A 19,149-nucleotide genomic window follows, 5' to 3' on the forward strand; every position below is an offset into this window, starting at 1 on the left:
CTGGTGTCTCTATTTTCACGTTCCGTGTGATCGAATCACCAATTACTAGGGCACAATCAGAATTCTCAGTGGGTGTTTCACTGAGTGGGGCAAATCGATTTGTTATGGTAATCGGAACGGAAGAGTGTTTTTTTTATCCGCGACTAGAGCGATCCCTCACTGTCACCCATTTGCCTTGTTGCACAGGCACCAATTCAGCCAGAACCGAGTCATGTAAAGAGTTAACTATGCTAGGCGCATCCAAAGCAGTATCTAAAGCTCTAGCACTCTTACTATCCTCAATTAAAGTTTGGATGCGTGTCTCTAGTTCTGAAATCTTCTCCATCAGCCTAAGTCTCCTTGCATTTATCACATATAAATCCTATAGGCCTATTGCTGACAGAGAAGGCTATGCTAAACATGTGACATGAAGTGCAGGTGACAATAACAGGACAAGACATTACTCACCGTGTTTGTTGACTGATTCTTACTCACCTGAGCTTTTTCTGAACTCAAAGGCGCGAGCGCGCGAGAGAAAAATAAATAAAAAATAGCTGAGCGCACGGGTGGCACGTTAACAGGCTAGCGAATTACTAGCGTGTTGTGCTAGTAGTAACGGAAGCTAGCGATGTCAGGTTAATCTGAAATGTTGGGTAAGCTGTATTTAGTAGTATAAACAACTAGAAATTGTAGTAAATGATGGTTCAAAACAAAGAAATACGAGGCTAAGACGGAGCTTACAGCACCGAAGCAAACAAACTCACAGCAGGCAGCGAGGCAGACAGGAGCAATCCGTGCAAAGACCTTTACTCTGAAATTATTTTCTGAAGTAGATTAAGTGTTACCGCAAATCTGTGTCAGTAAGTAACTGACCAAAGTCCAGCATAAGGCACACCAACTGCGATTTTAGAGCTCCGGCTAACACTTGGCACTTTTTCAAGTTTACATAGACTGTAAAGGCTAAAAAGGGAATTTTCGTTATTGACCAACCTAAATAGCCTTACTTCTATTTAATGTAATGTTACTCTAGCTAAGTGTACATGGCAAACCATGGCATGACCAAACCAAACCCAGACAGCAAACATAGTGTCGGCCCACATCTGGTACATGTGGATTTCACTTTTATTCCCCACAGAACCTTTCTTATAAAATAATTTAATTATAGTGACTGGAAATGATTGAAGGCAGAGCTAACACTTCTATTATTCAGCCAACATGGTTATCTCAAAATTCTCAAATATTGTCAGATGCATCCGTCTTTCATTTGTGTTTCAACTACTGTTGTATGCTAAATATAAACTGAACTGTTCAAGAGTAAGCCTGGCTGTTTCTCACACAACGTTTGAGTTGGACCAATGAGATTAGGACCACAGAGCTAACACTTCTGTTATTCAGCCAACATGATTATCTCAAAATTCTCAAATATTGTCAGATGCATCCGTCTTTCACTTGTGTTTTATCTACTGTTGTGTGCTAATATAAACTGAACTGTTCAAGAGTAAGCCTGGCTGTTTCTCACACAACTTTTGAGTTGGACCAATGAGATTAGGACCAACTTTTCGATGAGATTTTCTATTTGAGTTTGGAAGAAGGTCTTTTCTCTGTTGCCTGGTGGCTAATGTTGGTTGCGCTTCATTGGTTTACCTCTGTGAAAGCATTCACCACTGGTTAAGTAAAGGCAGAGAGGGTGGAAAAGGCATGTCCACCTGAAAGGCCAAGGCGAGACGCGTTCTTGATTGTATCCCATCCGTGAGGAGGTAAAGTAGATGAGCTTTTGATTGGCTGGGGGGCTGGGGGGATGGCGAAGATGGATTTTTGATTGGGTGAGAGAGCGCACAAGGTCCGTTCGGTCAGCCTTGAAGAGAGCGCGTCCCAGCGGAGGCCGTCATGATCAATGTGGTCATTACAGCTCTTCTTTAGCTCGACTGGAGAGCTTCTCCGGCTTGGATGTAAGGAATAAATTAAGGAGAAATGGGCTATAAAGAGAAGAGGTCAGTTTAGCTGCAAATGTCAGTCTATTCAAAAACCACACCTAACAAAATAATAATAATATCAATCATATAAACTAAAACAGGATTTGCAGTTAACTGGATTGCAAAAAAAAGAAAAAAGAAAAGAAAGAAAAAGAAAGAAAAAAGGATCAGTGTGGAAGTTTGTTTCCGGCATGGAATAAAAACCATTAAAAGTTAATTTCAGATTTTGTTTCTCACAATTGCGAGTTTAAATCTCACTTTTCTTTTTCCCCCTCAGAATTGTGAGATATAAACTCGCAATTCTTACTTTTCTCGCAATTGCGAGTTTATATCTCCCTTCTCGCAATTCTGACTTTTTTTTCTCGCAATTGCGAGTTTATATCTTACTTCTTTTCTCAGAATTGTGAGACATAAACTCTCGATTGCAAGTCCAGTTATGAGAAGAAAAAAACAACACTTTTCTCAGAATTGCGAGTTTATATCTCACAATTCTGACTTTATAACTCACAGTTGAAAAAAAGTCAGAATTGTAAGATAAAAAGTGACAATTACCTTTTAATTTTTTTATTTAGTGGTGGAAATAAGCTAGCCTGACTACATCAGACTTCTTACTTCCGCTCAATTTCATTTCGCTTCTGTACTTAGTCTGAGACAGCGTAATAGCTTTCCGTTTTCCTCCAGCCTGAAAACAGCCGGCCAATCAACGAACAGAGGGCGGGCTGAGAGCCGTGACGTATACACTAATTGTACCGTGGATGTGTAGATTTACTTCACATAATCTGCAAAAGTCGTTCACAGCCATGTTCACTCCGGTATTTCGCTCGATGGTTTTGTTTTCGCATCATACTACATGTGTTTACAGTGGAAGTTAGATGCGGCTGAGCATGCGCATAACACACGCCATAACCAAACGTTATGTGATTGGCTTACGGGAACCAATGATTTTAAACTTCAGACAAGCGCCTCCCCGCGAGAAAGAAAACGCTTTTCAATTATGCCATGCCAGACTCTGTCTACGAAGCAAAGCGAAGTAGCAGAGTTTGGTATTACCAGGCTAGAAATAAGCTTCCATAGTACCAAACTGTCACTTTTATAGTTTATAGTTGCAAATATATTTATTTTTCTTAAAGTTTTTAGGGTACAACAACTATTTTTAGGGTATGTCTGGCAAGAAAATACTTAAAATTTCAGTGTTTGTCCTTCATTTCTCATTAAATGTGTTACTTATTTGTGAAATCATTGCACTAGCAATTTCTGAAGATTTTTTTTTTTAATTGTGCAGCATTAATTCCTACTGTATACATCTTCTCCAGTGTCGTGAAAATTATTTTATTTCTTTTACAGAATCCATGTTTATGACCATAATACAACCTTTTGTATTACTGTCAGGGCTGTTGCAGGATGCTGAAGACGAGGACACAGGAACTTCAATGTAGTTGATTTATTTACAAACTAAACTTCCAGAAACATACAGGAACAAAGGAAAAAACTCCAGGAATTCAGTACACACAACCATACATGGACGACGACCAACCAACACTGAGGGAAAACACAGGGTTTAAATGTACTGGGGCTAACGGGATTTGTAAGGGTTATCTTACAATTCGGACTTTTTTTCAGAATTGCGTGATGTAAACTCAGACACAGGTGATGGGAATTTCTAATTAAACAGACAGGGAAAAACTAACAGGATTAAACCAAAATCACAAAGACAGGGGAAACCAAGATCATAGAACAGAACTCAACACATCAAAACGTGACAATTACGTTGTAGATCTCCTTGCAATGTCAACACTACATGTAATGTAAAGTACGTTACATCCAACGTCGACGTAACAACGTCAAAACAACATTTTTGCAACATTGTGAAAATATATTTTAATATGTAAACAACATCTGTCACCTTAAGCATGTTGAATAAACATTTTCAGGACTTTAAATATGCATTGAGGTTATTTCTAGCTTAAGCTGCACTGATGTAAATGCAGCATCACGTTTTGAGTGACCGATGGCTTTGTATAATGTACTTTGTATAAATGCTCAGTTAGCCATGATTCATTTATTCCACAAGCTCCTAAATGCAATTATGCTAGTCCCCTTTTTTTTAATGGATTACATGCTTCCGCAACCATTATGATGCCAGAATAACCAGTTAGGCTGACAGAGGCCATTTGGATCCATATCTCAGTGGTGGTTTCAGCCTGGATGGTAAAAATGAATGTTTTCAAAGATTTCCCGGAGGGGAAAAGCCAACAGCTTTGTTCTTTTTCACAAGCTCAACTGACACTCGCACCCTCGGCCTGAACCGTATTTGGATACCAGAATGACTGTTTGCTTGTTTTAATGGATTTGCTGTGTGGAACATCTCCAGACATATAACAGTGATTGTGAGAGAGTGACTGAATAAGAGGGAGAGAGATAAATGAATACAGGGAAACTGAGAAAGATACAAAGCCATTTGGGGGAGCTATAGGACCAAGCTCCGGAAGGCTTAAAGGAAAAAAAGTGCTGGATTCAGGGATATATAGTATACAAGTGAATCTCATTTGAATGAATATCGATCCAAGTCACATTTCACCTAAATTTTAATCTTAAATTTCATGGTAAATATGACATGTTCTTGACAGGTTTTGTGAGATTCAATTTTGTTCTTTCCCTTCTTGTGTTCATGTTTGTATAGACAAATAGTGCAGGCTCGTTGTAGACCGGAAAGAATGGAATGGAGCTGTATTTTGTGTGCCAGTCCATCGCTCTTTTCACCTACCCAGGCACTCAGGTAAACTGTCTCCTAGAGGCATGTCAGTTTAACTGTTTAACCCTATCGGATAACAACATTTATTTCTGTTTGTCAGCCCACAGCTCTTTCGCCCATGCTATGGCTCGAACTCCCCAATAATCAACAAATAGACCAGAGAGGAGAAAACAAGGGTTTGACTGGAGGATACATTGTTATACAATATAACAGCACAGATTTTGGTGAAAGGGGAGGAAAAGCTGTATTATTTAAAGCTAAATTAAATTGAAAGAGCACCGTCTGAGCAATCTGGGATTGAGCAGATCAAAGCTATCTTAGCACTTGACACTTAAAGTCAAAATGAAAAGGCAAAACCATTTTATTTTGGCAATGTGACGTATTTACAAGTAAAACAGAAGATAAAAAAAAGAAAGGTCTTGATTTTATCTATTGAGAAGGGATTGGGTGGTGAAGAGTTGAAAAAGGTTGAAAAATAAGAGGACTTGATGACACCAGAAATAAAAGACTTTGAGGTAAAGATGAGCTACTGTATCAACTTTGCTCTGATGTTGCCTAAAATTCCTTAGGAGAAATAAATATGACTGAGATATATCAATGATGCAAGTAAAAGTATAGCCTACAGCTACAAAATTCAGGTGGATAGCATCAGTCAGATAGTTTGACCTTAAATCTTCAAGTTCAATTTTTTGTTCAAGACTTTGGTATCTGAGCAAATCAGAGGACAATAACATTGTTGAAGATAATTCAGAGACTCCACAGAAGACAGTTTCTAAGGAATAAAGTATATTTCTGTGAAGTACATTGGGATAGTTCACAGAAAAGGTGAAAATTCTTAGAGATTTCTGTCTCTTCACTGAAAGTCCATTCCACCAAAACTTTCAAGCACCAAAATGGTCTTAAAGGCATCATAAAAGTAAACCAAGTGATTTATTCCCAATGTTATGAAGTAATGTGGATGCTTTGTGTGCACAAAAAAAGTTGTTATTCACAAAATGTCTTCACTTCCACATAGACCTCTAATGAGCATTCACGAGAGAACCAGAACGTATGTGTTGTGCTGACGTAAAAATGGTGGGTTTGGAACGACATGACGGTGAGAAATTGATGACAGAATTGTGTTTATTGGGGGTGATCTAAACCTTTATGCATTCATCTTCATTTGTCTTATATTATAACTGAATATATTAACTGAACCAGTTAATCAAGCTCTTAGGCATTCTAGAAATGTCCAGACAGGTGTGTTGAGGCAAGTTGGAGATAAACTCTGCAGGAAAGTCGGACCTCAAGTTTGGACACCCCTGGTGTAGGGGAAACAATAATCATTAAAATCATCTCATTGGTGATTGTTCATTCATTTTCGTTTGCGATGTAACATTGGCAAGTCACCTATGAAAGAAACCATAGTGTTCTGTCGGAGGCATCATAGTTGTGCAAAAAACATTTGAGAATCAAGAGCAAATTCACAAGCGTTGATGAGCAACTAGCATCATGAAAATATCCGCCAAGTGTAGACTGCAACATTTCCATTGATTGACGCGTTGGTTGTTGTATTGAAAATAAACCTGTCAGCTGCAAATTAAAGGCTGAAATTGTAAAGGTTGAGATTGTTTTGAGAAATCATTATGAGAAAAACGGGTAACACTTTACAGTACGGGTGCATTAATATGCATTAATTCATGTTTAAAAGGTAAAGGTATTCATGAAAAGGTATCATTATGTTATGACTTTACTTGTTGAGGCACATGACTATTAACTAATTGTTAAGTAATATGTCAGTTTGGTTTTGACATTCACACTATGGATTTCAATTTCCAGCCTTCTACAACCGGGATTCCACTGTGCCAGATGAACTGCCGCATCCAATAGTTCATGGCACAGGAGTGTGTCAGGTTAAGCTTGAGGTCTAGGATTTAAAGGCAGAACACTGAGAATATACGGCCGGGCTCTGCTATTTCATAACACTGTGTCTAGACCGGACAAAGACACTAGAACCCAACCAGTGATACTACACTGGATGCGACACAATGCTACACGACACAACAAAACCCAGACAGTAAACTGATGCCACACTCTATTTCTGATGTACTCAGAGCTCTTGCGCTACTTCTGTTATGAAGGACAAATGGACTTGCAATGGTCTGTCATGTCCAGTGTAGACAGCTGGTCTCGTCCAGTTTAAACAGTGTAACAGCGGTCAGGAGTTCAGATTCTGGTGTGCTGATATTTGTGTGCAGCCCAACTTACTTATCATTCAAACAAATTCTCTGACATTACATTCACTGCATGTGCAACTGCCCCACAGACCTTTAGTGTGGATGTCAAAACCCATAACCATAATGACATAGTACTTAACAATTAGTTAATAGTCATGTGCCTCAACAAGTAAAGTTATAGCATAATGATACCTTTGGAAATCATTAACTAATGATTAATTAAAGCAGTAATTAATTTAATTAGTTAAATTATGCTTTAATTAATTAAATTAAAGGTATAGTGGAGGATTTTCTTTTTCCGGGTGGATCATCAAGACTATTGGTCCTCCTAATTGTCAATCATTCTGGTGATATGTTTACGTAAGGCCGTCGTACGTGCTCGTCCCTAGGTAGTTTTCGCTTTCTGCGCATGCGCACTTTCAGGTGTATATGTGTGGTGAGCCGTTTATATACTGTCTATGGTGGTGAGCTACGGTTTCAGGCATTCACTGAAGCTCGCCGTTCTCGCCGGGTTTTTTCAAAATGTCTGAGGGTCGCAAGAGAAAAAGTGTCTACGAATTGTATGACAAGAAGAGAAAGGCCTCTGAAGAAAGAAACAAGACCAGAGTGTTTTTGGGAGAATATTTCACACGCTGGTGTGTGCTAAAAGCACAGGTTGGGCTTCCCACTGATGCCTCAGTCGCGAAGTTTCTACTCGACAGGTAAAGTTTGGCATGCTATTTGGAGAAATCCATTTAAAATCACTGCTAGTAAAAGTTAATGTAAGCTATGATTAGCGATGCTAGCCCTGGCACAAGTCACGCACCGACAGCAACTTGTAAACAGAGCGTGCACGAGGAGAACTAGGCTCGTGCATGCTCTCTCATGCACACGTTTAATAGGTGTTCCCTCTCGGGAACAGGTAGAGTGTTGCGCATGTGCATTTTTTTCAAAAAGTGGAGAGGGCGGTTCTTTTCTAAAATTCGGGAAAATCTTCCACTATACCTTTAATTAAAGCAACTGGAAGTTGAAGTGCATAGCTTTGACTAATTGTGGTAATTAACAAATTAATTTACACTATTAGTTAATAAAATATGTTATTAAGTAATTAATACATGATGACACATTTAATTAATAGCAATTCATTTATTACTTACTCTGTAAAAAGTGAACAGTTGGATCAACTTAAAAAAATTACTTCAATTGGTAACACCTAAAGAAATTAAGTTTTCTCAACTTAAATCACGTTTTTCACGATAAAACGTGATAATATAAGTTGAGAAAACTTAATTTCTTTAGGTGTTACCAATTGAAGTAATTTTTTTAAGTTGATCCAACTGTTCACTTTTTAATCATATAGACTCTTTATTAGTTGCTGATGCAGTAATAATTCATTAATGGTTTAGTTCTTCATGAGTCATACATTAACTCATGATTATCTGTGCATTAGTTAAGTATGAATTAAGTAAGGGTTAATGCCCGACGAGGTGTCCATTGTCAGGTATTAATGGACGATGGCGAAGTCCATTAATACCTGACAATGGACACCTCGAAGGGCATTAACCCGCTTATACCATGGTCACTTGCCAAATAACACATTTTTAAAACATTAGTTTTTTTTGTTATTTAAAATTAGTTATTTTAATTAGTTTTACAATCGAAATCTAAAGTTTTTACAAACAATAACTTGGTTTCCCTGGTTACGCCTGACGGTTTATTTAGTAACCGGAGATATTTATAGTCCGCTCAGCTCGTAGAACCCTTCAGTTTAGCTAACTTACGAGCCAGAAAGTTAACGTATTTTTTTTTTCATGTAAGTTAGGCTTGTCTAGCCATGGGCGTTACACTTTTTGTCATCAAAGTTGTCAAATTCTCCAAAAAGGTTAAAAGAAATAACAGAGTCGCTCATTGTTGTATTAGTAGGCTATGTATAACGGCTAACTAGATGTTTGTTTTGATACAATAAATTGCAAACGGATACTTTGACTGCCTGTTGCTATGGTTACTCACAGCTGATGTACAGACAGTAAACAGTCAGTTTCACCAGAACTCCTTTACTAGGTGTCCTCTATCACTTTTTAATGGACACCCTGCAGCCAATCAGAATCGAGTATTCACCCAGACCATGGTATAATGCATATTAGTGCACACGTATTGTAAAGTGTTACCGAAAAACGTCAGTGAATTGCCACTTCAATTAAATAAACGCATGTTTAGATATTATGCTGCATTCCACTTAATTCAGAAAGTCAAAATTTCCATCGTTCACTAATAGTGCAATAGAGCGGCCTTGTCAGACTTCAGCTAGATGCTAATGCTTTCATGCAAACACAAACAGTATGGCTGAATCCAAATATGCAGCGATAATACATCTTACTCAACGCAGGCTGCGTACTTGACAGAAAGATTCCTCAATAGAGGTTATAAACAAGATTGGGTTGATTCGGCCAAAAAAACGATTTGATCAGATGACACAAGATGAATGTCTTCGATCAAATAAGCGTACTAAAAATCCAAACAAGTCACCTCTTTGTTGCGTAAAGTATTCTCCAAATACTGTTTACAAACATTGGCACATTATTAATTCGGACCCTAAACTAATCAGAGTCTTTCCAGAAAAACCTAAGCTTATTTTTAAACGTGCCCCTAAGACCATCTAGTTAAAAATGATATACGTCCGCAACTCACAACGTGTTTCCTTAGTATGCCAGACGGTAACTATAGATGTGGTAGTTGTGCCCAGTGTTCGTACACGCATAAATGCAAAAAATTGTAATCATCCGCACACTGGCAGGACATTATCCATTCGCGGTGTCATTACATGCAGCACTACACATGTTATTTATGTAATTCGTTGCCCATGTGGCTTAGCATATGTGGGCAAAACAACGAGAGCACTACGAACCAGAATTAGTGAGCATAGAAGTACCATTAGAACAGGGGATGAGCGTAGTCCAGTCGCCGCTCATTTTAAAATAGCTGGGCATAATGTCAGCACCCTCAGATATATTGGGGTGGAGCGGGTCAACAAACCGTCTAGAGGAGGTGATTATGATAAAAGACTTCTCCAACGGAAAACTTTTTGGATTCACTTTTTAAATACAATGTCTCCTCATGGTCTTAATGAAGAATTTGATATAAAACCATTCTTATAAAAAATAAAAAAGACATATTTTTGTAAGAAATTGTTTGTTTATATGCTGACTACATTTCAGTAGGTCTTGTGAATATGTGGGGTATTGTCCTCTAATTATTTGGGGTTGACGTGTATGGAATAGGTTTTTCCACTTTTTTTATTATTATTATTATTATTATTTGTAAAAAAAATTGTGGATAGCTATGTTATGTACTCTTTTGGGGATATTGAGATTTGAAGGGCCCCTTTTTTGAGATGTGTGGGTATGTTAGTGTTCTCTTAATTGAGTAATGTGTGGGGCTATTAGCTAATTAAACTAATTGATATCACAGGGTGGGTCAGTTGATTGTAAGACCTATATATATCCCTTCATCAAATGTGTCCACCATTTGCCTGAAGAAGACCCAGTAGGGTCAAAACGTTGCATTTTTTTATTAAATATGGGAGCAAAGAGCAGTGTTGCGGACATCACATTTTTTTCCACTGTATCCAAATATGTCCCTATAGTTGATGAAAAAGATCTGAATTCAGAGTATTTATGAAACAGTATTCCATAAGGCCTTGAGAGTGGAGTTGTGCATTGAAGTGAATGTAGTATGTACTGATTACTACACACATTCACACTATATAGAACATACTTTTTAACGGTAGCTAGAACTTATTCAAAGAAATACCTACTACGGTCAATTTTATGATATATTATGTTTCAATACAGGTGTACTGCGTTAATCAAAGGTAAGTAGCCCACTTCCTTTACCAGCAAAGTTTGTACTTTTAGTGCAAATTAAAAGTACTTGAAAAATAAGTAACGCAAAGTGTTCTAGAAAGGCACCTGAATCTGTTCCCCAAACATTGTGAGACTATTTTTTTTTTGTCTGTAAATAATACACCAACAAAACAACATCTCCCGACTGTCAGACAATGGAAAACATTGAAGTTAGTAGGTCTAAAATATCTGGAGAAAGTTATCCATTAGCTTTCCCATTCACCTTAGTAATCCTGTTTGCATGCGCACCAATATGCTAATTACTACAAAAGTAAATGCAAACCTGATTGGCTGATGTCACCAAAAGTCCCAGACACTTCACTAATGACTATCTTTAGCTAAGATGTCAAAAGCAGAAATGGAAAAATCCAGTCTCACATGAACTATTTTACAAGGTTGTGATTTCGCATGAACTAGTACAATGTGAATCGTACGAAAATGTTGGATCGTACAAAAACACGAATTCATAGATTTGTGCAAAAATGCTTTTCATGCTTGTAAGCACCCTCCAAAAAAAGACTCAGGCAGTTTGATTTACGTTAGATTAGCGTTAGCGTAGCCTTGTAACATCTTTGGGCAGATAAATAGACAGTATGAAATATGTTGTAGCTGAAATGTGCTGACTAACAAAACAGACGATTACAGATGGCGTTTATTCCGAAACTAAGTGTGTGACTCAAAGCACATTCTTTACATTGTCGAGGAAGTTGGTCTAACCACTGTAATTTTAAGCAAACCTTGTTTTCAGTCAATTAAACTCTCAGTGAACTGAAACTCATTTGGGTAGCCAGAGAGGCAACAAATGCAATATGGTTAATGGCATCATTTAGCAAAGAGCTGCGGCACACATAGATAGGGCCCGCTGAAGGAAAGAAAAGAGAAACATTACAAAGTGTAATTACTTTAAGCACCATTAGGGATGCAATAACTTTCAGGGAAAACAAAGTCCAGCTTTCGCTCTGCTTGAATTGGACAGAGAAAAAGTACAAAGCTTTCAAACTTTGTCTTTTTCAAATTAAAAGGCAAGAATGGAAAAGGGCTGCTGTCGCTGGTATTTCACGCTCAGAAAGACTTTCCTTCACATTTCCTGCTTTAAAAGTCTGTTTATTTTAAAAATAATTATTTATATTTGCTGTTTATGCACCCATAGTGTGGTTAATTAGTGGTGTTTGCTAAAGCAATCATCACGTCAAGCTGTAGCTATTGCTCAATGCTCAAAGCGTTATTTTAATTTTGTCACACAGCAATGTGATAAAAAACATTTAAAACACATTAGGTTACAACACCCTGGCAACCAGGAGAACATAGCAACTGCATAACAATGTGCTAAGAACCACTCAAAACACTGTAGCAACACCCTGGCAACCAGCAGAACTTCCTAGCAACTGCATTCATTAACAATGTGATGATAACCATTCAAACCACATTAGGTTTCAACACCCTGGCAACCAGCAGAACATAGCAACTGCATAACAATGTGCTAAGAACCCCTAAAAACACTGTAGCAACACCCTGGCAACCAACAGAACACCCTAGAAACTGTGTACATTAACAATGTGCTAAAAACCACTCAAAACACCATAGCAACACCTTGGCATCCAGTAGATTAACTTTATACATTAGCAATTTGCCAAAAAACACTCAAAACACCTTAGCAACACCCTGGCAACCAACAGAACACCCTAGCAACTGCATACATTAGCAATGTGCTAAAAAATCCCTCAAAACACCTTAGCAACACCCTGGCATCCAACAGAACACCCTAGCAACTGCATACATTAGCAGTGTGGGTAACTCTTTATTTTACAGTGTCCTTGTTACATATGTTACATGCACTTACCATAGTAATAATAGTAAATTGCATGCAACTTATTTAGTACTAAAACATTTAACTACATGGTAACAATGACACCTTGACACAAAATGTAACCGCAATGTAGCACTCAAAACACCTTGGCAACACCCTGACTACCAGCAGAACACCCTAGTAACTGCATACATTAGCAATGCGCTAAAAACCACTCAAAACACCATAGCAACACCTTGGCAACCAGTAGATTAACTTTATACATTAGCAATTTGCCAAAAAACACTCAAAACACCTTAGCAACACCCTGACAACCAACATAACACCCTAGCAGCTGCATACATTAGCAATGTGCTAAAAATCCCTCAAAACACCTTAGCAACACCCTGGCATCCAACAGAACACCCTAGCAACTGCATACATTAGCAATGTGGGTAACTCTTTATTTTACAGTGTCCTTGTTACATGCACTTACCATAGTAATAATAGTAAATTGCATGCAACTTATTCAGTACTAAAACATTTAACTACATGGTTAACAATGACACCTTGACACAAAATGTAACCGCAATGTAGCACTCAAAACACCTTGGCAACACCCTGACTACCAGCAGAACACCCTAGCAACTGCATACATTAGCAATGTGCTAAAACCAGTCAAAACACCTGAGCAACACCTTGGCAACCAACAGAACACCGTAGCAACTTTATAAAAAACACTTGAAATGCCTTAGCAACAACCTGTAACGAACCAGAAAACCATGGGAACCACCCAGAAGACTCTAGCAACTGCAAAATGATGTGCAAAAAAACACATCATAACCACACAGCAATTTTACACTACATATGATGTTTGACACTCAGGCATATGAGCAGACATCTAATAGAAAACGTTCTGCAGCAACCAAAAGCGATCTTTGATTTGTTACACCATGAAGTAGTGGTCTAGAAAAATTGTGATTTTGTTGAAATAATAAAAACAATGAAGGCTCATGGGACATTAAGCAGTGCTCTCTAAATGTCCCTTATGATATTGTCCTGGTTTTAGATCATTAGCTCTGTATGGTCTCCATTGCGTTTCATGTGGCAACTGAAGATAGTTTTACTGTTATTACTGTGTGCTCAATTAAACTGTGAATTTGAGGCTGTTTGCAGTGTTGTCTCAATGAATCGCTCATGATGACAGAAAGTGTGAAGGGGTTTAATGGTGTATGGTATGATAAGTAGGTGTACATTACATCCTCCAGTCCTTCTCTTTCTCTCCCCTACTTCATGACCTCTCTTAACACACAAAGGACTGGTGATCAATAACACCTGGAAACAACAATTTGCATATTTATTGCGTTCAGCTCTAATAATCCTAAACCAGATCTTTTAAAAGTAAGGCCCTCGAGACATTTATGTGGCCACTGAATAATATTCAAAGTCTTTATTGTGAGTCTCTCTGTATTCCATATGGCATTCCTTTGTTTAGTGCTTTGTCTCCATTGACTTAGAGTTTGTTTGTGCTCAATTGATCTTTCAAGACTATAAAGGCTGCATTTATGCATTTTAACACATAATCTTTATCCTTTTATTGAAAATGACTCTGTTTTGTTAATAAGCTCATTGTGGATGCTTCCTTTCATCCAATTGTGTCATGAATACACTCCCTTTATTGCAAAATTGTTTGGTTCAGACTGTATGGTTAATGGTTAAAAAAAGTTTGTTTTTCTTTTATGTTGAGTGTGTGTGTGTGGGGGGGGGATTAAATGTGTAATCTAACCACTACATATGTGTGGCTACATTCAGCATTTATGACTGATTGATTTTTATTCTAATTTTAGGTATTTATGGTAGCTTGTTTTCGCCACAGAATAAAAAAAAATAATTGCGACTTTTAATCTCACAATCACATATTTACATCTCGCAATTCACAATTTATTTCTCAGAATTGCAAGATATAAAGTCGCAATTGCGAGTGATAAAGTCAGAATTGCGAGATATAAACTCACAATTGCGTGTTATAAAGTCAGAATCGCGTTATAAAGTCAGAATTCTTACTATAACTGGCAGTTGCGACTTTATATCACGCAATTCTGAACAGTAAATTGTGGGGAAAAAAGTCAAAATTGTGAGATAAAAAGTCGCAGTTACCTTTTTAATTTTTTATTATGTGGTGGAAACATACTTCCATAGGTATTACCCAAGTTTTGGGATCAAAAACATTTTTGGTCTCCATGAGGAAAACAGCTTATAATTCATACTAAGTGATGTATTTTGAAAATATAAAAATGCAGAAAGTTTTCTGTGATGAGTAGGTTTAAGGGTAGTATTAGTGTAGGGGGATAGAATATACAGTTGCACAGTATAAAAATCATTATGTCTATAAAAGGTCCCCACAAAACATTCAAACCCGTGTTTGTAGTGTAGCCTAGAAATCTAGACGCACCCTAGCGGCAGCAAAATTTATTTTGCAGCCAGGGTAGTCTAGCAACTCTCCATTGACTTTCGAGCTGGAAAAACCAGGGGGGCAATCATTCGGAAAAAATTTAAGCTTCCCCGGGCGCCGCCATTGATTAGCAGACCATCACCTGCTGTTAGCATTCCATTGACTCCCATTCATTTTGGCGTCACTTTGACAGCGAATAACTTAACATCTGAGGCGTTTAAAGACTCAAAAACATGAAAATGTATAAAAGGCTCCATTACCTTGTATCTTACGTTATGGCCCCGATTGCGTCATAACCACGCGACTCTCTGTCGCACAGTAGAGAAATTACCGTATGGACAGGAGGAGAAGCTTGCGGGCAATCGGGGGGACGTGGAGGCAAAATGACAAAATAATTAATCAGAATACTTAGCAAAAGTTGCTCCTGCTCCTAGCTCATGGACACCTCCTACTCACGCTCTCCGTCTCTGCAAGTTTCGGAAGGGAATGATTTAGATTTCTCTTGGCACAGCTACTAGAAGACAGACGGGTTGCTCACGTCACATCTACGTCGTCAAGCTCAGTTTGAGTCTGCGCAGTACGCTCAGCCATCAGGAAGTGAGAGCTTCTAATTGACTTCACTTTTCTCCGTTGAATCCAATGGGGTCGTTGTGTCCATTTATTTGACTGTCTATGGGAAAAACCTAAATTAGTTCAGGCCAATCACATCGTGTATAGAGTAGGTGGGGCGGGCTTAACATAATGACTACAGAGTTGCGACGGTTCCCTGCTACTTGAAAACAAAGAATGGCGGCGGCTGAAAGAACAGTCTTTCGAATAGGCTTTGGCCGCGACTCTGGAGGACTTGGAGTTAAGTTTTTCTTTGAGAAAAGAGCAAAGAACGGCACTTAAGTCATTCTTAAAAAAGGAAGATGTGTAGTTTTGCCGGCCAGATTCAAAAGTTGAATCTATCAAATAACGTTAGCTCCGCTGTTGGGAAAACGCTCTGGTTGGTTGAAGCGCTGTCCTATTGTGTCCTATTGAGGGAATTTGAAAGACGGCCGTTTATCCCGCCCCTCGGATTGAGCCGTGTCTATGGTGAGTTGCCAGACCTAACATCTTGATGTAGTGTAGTGTGTAGTGCAGAATGTAGTTATAGCCACACGATACAAACAATACGTATTTTAACTTTTATCTAATTTGACAACATAATTGCCATGACGAATGTAATGGCTAAAACCCTAAACGTCTATGACTGTAAAAAAATAATTTAAACTGCTTTTACAGCTCAAATAACATAGTTTTTAGGTGTGTAACAATACCCTTATGTCACGATTCGATACATATCACGATACTGAACTCACGATACAATATTATCGCGATACTCCAAGACATATGTTAAAAGGTTAACAAAAACTGTACTGCTGATTCAAATGCTAAATTTGATATAACCCATAACCCAATGCACATAAAAATAGTGACACCAGAATAAAAATATTCATGATTCTGAAGCTGAAAATACAAAATTATTTAAGACGAATATGCTTGCACATAATTTTTTCAAATATCAAATTTCTAATTTTTTCAAATATCACATTTTCAAATACTTTTTCAAATATCACTGACTAGATATTTTAAAATAATGTTTTTGCAACTTTTTACTGGTAACATAAGACATTTGGCATCATTCAATCAACATTATGCCACAAATGCTGTAGATAGAGCTTAAATGTACCGAATCTGGATTGTTTCATGGCCCAACATTATGACATGTCCCAGGACTCGTGTAGTGTCTTACGACATACAACAGATAGGCCACTTTCCCAATTCCCATCAGCAGTGAAGTACATACTTTCAGTGCATAGCAGTCTATGTGTGTGCAGCCTTCGGGGACGCAGCCTTAAACTCAATCGCGAGGCTGAAAACAGACAAGTTGGTGTCTGGGGCTCAGGTGCGATTTCTGCAGACAAAGAGTCCATCCAATCTCAGCTGAGTTATTTAAAGGAGGAGCGTTTTAAACGCGCGTCAAGCCGCAGATGTTATCACCCTCACGATGAGCTGTCTCCAAGCAGAGGTTCGAGAGCCTGAAGACAGCTGTTTGTTTGTCTATTGTAATGTCTCCAGGGAGCGCATGTCTCCCGGAGTGTAATGTCTCCCGGTCTCGACGGGGTGCAACCCCGCAGAATAAATCAATCAAGACGCGGAGAAGCTACAGAGAGGAGGAAAAGGAAATGGAATTTACTTTGTGGACGAGAGATGAGAAAATTACCCGGCTTCATTGCCATGCCGGTCCAGATAGCAGCATAATCTATGGACCATATCGAAACTGTGAGCAAAACGAAGAACTAAATATCCCTCCATCTCACTGGAGGGAACGAATTATTTCTCAGCTGCAGTCATTTTTATGCAATAAGCCTGTTAAACATGGAGGTGCCATTCGTCTTTTTTTTCTTTTTTTTTCAGCCAATGACATTTGTCAGGAGCACAGGCTCTGTATTATTAAAGGCTCTTAAGAATAGCACTGAAAGATGAGTAGATTTCATGTAGTGGATTCATAATAACAGCTCTTGACAGGTACTGCCTTCCCTAGAGCTGGGAGATCAGATGTGTTTTGTACTTTTACAAATGTAGGATGGTGTTGTTAGAGGTGAAGTCAAGTGTGTAATACTTTCTCATATCCAAATTAATGCACATGAACGTCTCCACAATGTTGTCGGTTTCTTAAGTATGTTTTTCATTAATTTTACCCATAGGGATTTTTTAAAAGTCTCAGTATAAGGCATGATCCAAGCCAACCAGCTACGAGGTGAATCATAACATGACAAAAATGTATTTGAAGCAAAAATGTTTTTGAAAACCGACAAAAAAAAAGGTACAAGCCGTTATCAGCCAAAAGTGGAAACTCATCTACTGTCCAGGTTTACAGCCTCATTATTTCTGGCGATTGTATTTAGACTTCAAAATTTGTAAAAGTTCTGTTCATTTGTGAAAATTATCATGATGAACTGGAATAATCCAAAAGCCAATGGAAAAATTCTACTGGGTTTTTGTCAAGGGAACCAGGGTGATGCTAACTTCTGGGATAGCCTACAAAAAACACTATATTGCCAAAATTATTGGGACACCCCTCCAAATCATTGAATTCAGGTGTTCCAATCACTTCCATGGCCACATTTGTATAAAATCAAGCACCTAGGCACACAGACTGCTTCTACAAAAAATTGTGAAAGAATGGGTCGCTCTCAGGAGCTTACTGTGATAGGTTGCCACCTGTACAATCAGTCCATTCGTGCAAACTAAATATTCCACGGTCAACTGTTAGTGGTATTATAACTAAGTGGAAGCAATTGGGAACAACAGAAGTCAACAACTTTCTGTAGTCAATAGCTAGACCTCCAAACTTTGTGTGGCCTTCAGATTAGCTCAATGCAAAGCATCGGATGCAGTTGTGTAAAGCACGCCACCACTGGACTCTAGAAAAGTGAAGATGTGTTCTCTGGAGTGACCAATCACGCTCACTGTCTGGCAATCCTATGGACGAGCCTGGGTTTGACGGTTGCAAGGAGAACGGTACTTGCCGGACTGCATTGTGCCAAGTGTAAAGTTTGGTGGAGGGGGATTATGGTGTGGGGTTGTTTTTCAGGGGTTGGGCTTGGGCCCTTAGTTCCAGTGAAAGGAACTCTTAATGCTTCAGCATACCAAGACATTTTGGACAATTTCATGCTGCCAACTTTGTGGGAACAGTTTGGGGAAGGCCCATTCCTGATCCTACATGACTGCACACCAATGCACAAAGCAAGGTCCATAAAGACATGGATGAGCGAGTTTGGTGTGGAGGAACTTGACTGGCCTGCACAGAGTCCTGACCTCAACCCCATAGAACACCTTCGGGATGAATTAGAGCGGAGACTGTGAGTCAGGCCGTCTCGTCCAACATCAGTGCCTGACCTCACAAATGCTCTTCTAGAAGAATGGTCAAAAATTCCCATAAACACAATCCTAAATCTTGTGGAAAGCCTTCCCAGAAGAGTGGAAGCTGTTATAGCTGCAAAGGGTGGGCCAACTCCACATTAAACCATATGGATTAAGAATGGGATGTCATTAAAGTTCATGTGCATGTAAATGCAGACG

The sequence above is a fragment of the Rutilus rutilus genome (assembly GCF_951802725.1).
Source record: "Rutilus rutilus genome assembly, chromosome: 4".
Taxonomy (NCBI): Eukaryota; Metazoa; Chordata; class Actinopteri; order Cypriniformes; family Leuciscidae; genus Rutilus; species Rutilus rutilus.